This window comes from Pinus tabuliformis, chromosome Q (genome assembly GCF_031772625.1).
Source record: "Pinus tabuliformis cultivar Carrire ecotype Pingquan chromosome Q, CPIR1, whole genome shotgun sequence".
Lineage (NCBI taxonomy): Eukaryota > Viridiplantae > Streptophyta > Pinopsida > Pinales > Pinaceae > Pinus > Pinus tabuliformis.
This window is the reverse complement of record NC_142296.1, coordinates 1,079,680,597-1,079,684,526: the sequence shown is the minus strand read 5'-3', so window position 1 is coordinate 1,079,684,526 and position 3,930 is coordinate 1,079,680,597.

Genomic DNA, 3,930 nt, shown 5'->3' with positions numbered 1-3,930 from the left:
AAGAGGGGAGCTATCCCATCCAAAGAGGGGCTTATCACATTGATGGAGGACCTGAATAACTTCCTCTAGAGCACTATAAATACAGGCATTGGGCCAAAGGGAGGGGAGGTTGAAAGCTAAACATTCCTAAGGGTAGATGCTGCTGGAATTAGGACTCCCATTTAGAGCTTGAGAGGAGAGATTCCCATCCTTTCCTAGGCTTATTTGGAAGTGGGTGAGCTGATCAAAGTAAAGGAAAACTCTTGCTGGACCCTAGGAGGGACCTGCACAACACCAAGGCTCAGGTTGTAATGGTTTCTTTTGTTTCCAGTTAATGCAAATGAACTCATTTTTCGCAACAGATTGTTATTCATGATTTGTTTCATATACTCCTTGGTCTGTATGATAGATATGTATTGTTTTATGAGTTTATCAGGTGCTATTTAATCTTTTGGCTTGTTAGTGAATGCAGGTTTCGAAGAGAAGGAGGAGCTCATCCAGATCAGCGAGGTTGGACTACTACAAAGCATTGGACTAAAGGTATGTTAAAGATCCCCTAATTACTTGTATTCTCAATGCATGTTTAGAGAAAGGTAGTGTTTATTTGTCTTGTTTGTCACTAGAAAGCTTTTGCTTCTAGGGAGGTCGGCTGTGTCCGCACTATCGACTCTTTCCGCATGACAAAATGGCGACCATACTGGGGAACTCCATTGATGTGAATGATTTTTTCCTTTGTATGAAACTTTGATTTGAGAAAAGTCGTTTGTTTTCCGGTTTTTGGCTGTCTGACTGTGCACTTGGGTGGCTTAGCTTAGGGTTAAGTTAGATTTTAGTTTTTCTTGGTTTTGCTAGAAGTACGCAACCTCTGCGTTGAGCACAGTGCGTACCTGTACGCACTGCATCTTTGTACACAGAGCGTACACACACCTGTGCAAACAGGTTGCCTGCATACCCCTGTCAAAAGCCTAGAAAATTTCAATTTCTTCTTTTTTATCTTTTAGATTTTTTTTATAGCTTGTTTTTGCTGCCCAGATCCACTGTTCACCTGTCAGAAGCTTTCATCTTGGCTAATTTCATTGGCATTCCTGCTGTAAGATTTCATCAATTGGTTGTTTTGAGTCTCTTTTTGAGAAATTCTTAATTTGATTTCCTTTGGTCAGTACTTGGAGGTTTGTCTCAGTCTTTTCACAATTTTTCATCTTTTTGCTTTTGTTTTTGCAAAAAAAAATTCCCCTTTGTATGAGTGTTAATCACCTTTGAGTGTTTTTATTTTTTGATCTTTGGAACTCTCACCCAATTTTCTCGACTTGCACTTGATTGGTTCTTAGATTACATTAGAATCATCTTGTGTTTGAGGATTCTCTTGCATAGATCACATTTGCATAATTAGAATTCTCATTTTCAAAATATGAATGAAAAATGTGCATAGATTACATTTGCATACTTTTCAAGTGAATTGTGCATAGATTACAATTGCATAGTTTACACTCTGAAAAATCAATCGTAGATTTAGATCAGTTTTCTTTGATTTGAATTTACGCAAAAATAAAAATAAAAAAATGGTTTGGAATTGATTTGCATTAGTTTTTCTTGATAAAATTAGTGCATTAGAGAATTTGTTATATTTTCTCTTAGTAATCAATTTTTTGCATTGTTGGAAGTGAATGGAAACTCTCTCCTTACTTTAGTTAGGATTCATCGAATTGAAAAGATCACATTATCATATTCGATTGCATTCAGTTGAGTCGGGTCATAACACCATTGGTTTCGTATCCATTTACCCATTTGAGTAATAACAACCTTAATAACACAACGCTTAATTAAAATTCATCTAGTAATTTTTACATTTCTAGGGCTCTGAAACACCAATATAGATCAGGCTAGTGTCTTGGAGTAGGAGAGTAATTAACTCTCCAAGACAGAAAAACCAAACAAGTAGCTCATCTTGTGGTAGGATAAATCCAATAGTTACATTTATGCTCTGGGAAAGCTCCTCTTAAAGGAGAAGCATGAGACCGTGTCCGAACCAGTGAGGGGATCAATCCTCCTTCATTGGGAAAGACGCCAGATACGCACGTACTACAAACGATAAACCTCGGATTATTGTCGAGGAGCCTGGGGTCACTTGTCGGTAAACCTTGGATTATTGTCAAGGAGCCGATAGGGGGATTGAGCTTGTTACTCTGCCCTTGCGTGCTATTGGGTCGTAGACTGTTCCTCCAGGTGTATTTGTTGCTGTTGGTAACCTTAGTGACCATTATCCTTAGGTCTCTACCCAAGGTGACGGTCGAGGGAAGATCCCACTGTACCTGGAGCAGACGTCGGCTAGACTCACTTGGATTTTGTGGGGGGTTCACTTCACTCGAGACGGTTAAAGTGGAGGAACTTGGTCCAGTCTATTCATTAAGCAGGTTTCCGGGGTAACTGTTCCACCCGCCACTTCTGTACTGAATTCGACGATGTTGGGCTTCATCACCAACTAGTGTTTTCGGTCCAGAAGGCTATTGTTTGTGTGTGGTTTGACTCCTAGATTTGATAGCGCGTGTTAATTTGTTTGTTTTTCCTTTTAGAGACCATAGGTGTGAATTGTGAATTGTTAATTTTAGTTTTAAAATTGTTAATAAAATTCACTGAAGTTGAATATAATGGCAAATGTTCCGGAATTTACCAACCTAGGAACCCCTCCTAACGAGAATCCTAGTACTTTTCCTTACTTTGGAAATGTTGGTCCTCCTTATATGGCTACTTTGTCATTACCTGGATTTACAATAGGATTACCGATATGGTTATTTTCAACTTCGTTAGCCCAAAATACTCCAATTGTTCCATCTCAACCGAATGCTTCACCTCAACAGAGTTCACCATCTCAACATCACCAACCTTCTCTTGACCCTTTACCTTCTTCGCCTAATTTTTCTTCCTCCATTTCTCCCTCTTCGCTTGGTAAAAGCCTTGATGCTAGTAACTAGGTGTCTAAGAAGAAGAAGAAAGGGAAGAAGAAGAAGAAGAAGAAGCAAGATAAGAAAGAAGTCAACCAACCAACCATGGCTGTAAGTGTTAGTTGTGTTGAGGAAAACTCCGACATGCATCGTAAACCCAAATACCCTTGTAGGCTTTGTAAGGGTGACCACTTCCTTGTCAATTGTCCTGGTATTCCAAAGGTCTTGGAAGTATGGTCAAAAAATCTCATCAACTTTTTGTTGATCCATCAACCAGTGATAGTCAGGTTCCTCGGAAAAAGGGTAAAGTTAGGTTTCCTTGTAAGTTATGCAAAGGGAGTCATCAAAATCACATTTGCCCTCACATGGATGAAGCCTCAACATTGTTGGAAAACCTTACTGTTCCACAGCAAGAATTTCCAACTGGTTACCGTAAACTTTCTCCCTACCTACCGTCCACTGACGGAGTGATCGATTCAATTTTACATTCGGTCAATCACACTCTTCTATTGGAGAGTGAAACTCATGTCACTCAGGTTGATGATCCATTAGTTGATCAAGTGGTCGATTCAATTTCACATTCGGTCGATCCCACTTTCCATTTAGAGAGTGAACTTCATACCGCTTAGGTTCTTCTTGTTACATCAGATTCTTCTATGCCGGGAGGCATTTCAACTGTTTCTACAGAACTCCCTCCAAGCACTGAGGTCTTTTCCTTTGATTGGAATAGACTGACAGAACCTCGTCTTCCTTCCTCCATCCCTTTCCAAATCATTTTCAAGGCTGGTGGTAGGGACATAAATCGTACTCAGGTAGATGAAGGTGCTTCTGTTAGTATTTTATCCTCAACTGTTTGGAAAGCTTTGGGTTCCCCTCAGCTTGCGCCTATTATGCAGAATCTGAAAGCTTTTAACAAAACCATTAGTGAACCTTTAGGGATCCTTCCTAATTTTTCCATTACCTTGGAAGGTAAAACTGTCTGTATTGATCTTATGGTAGTTCGAGGTCCCTT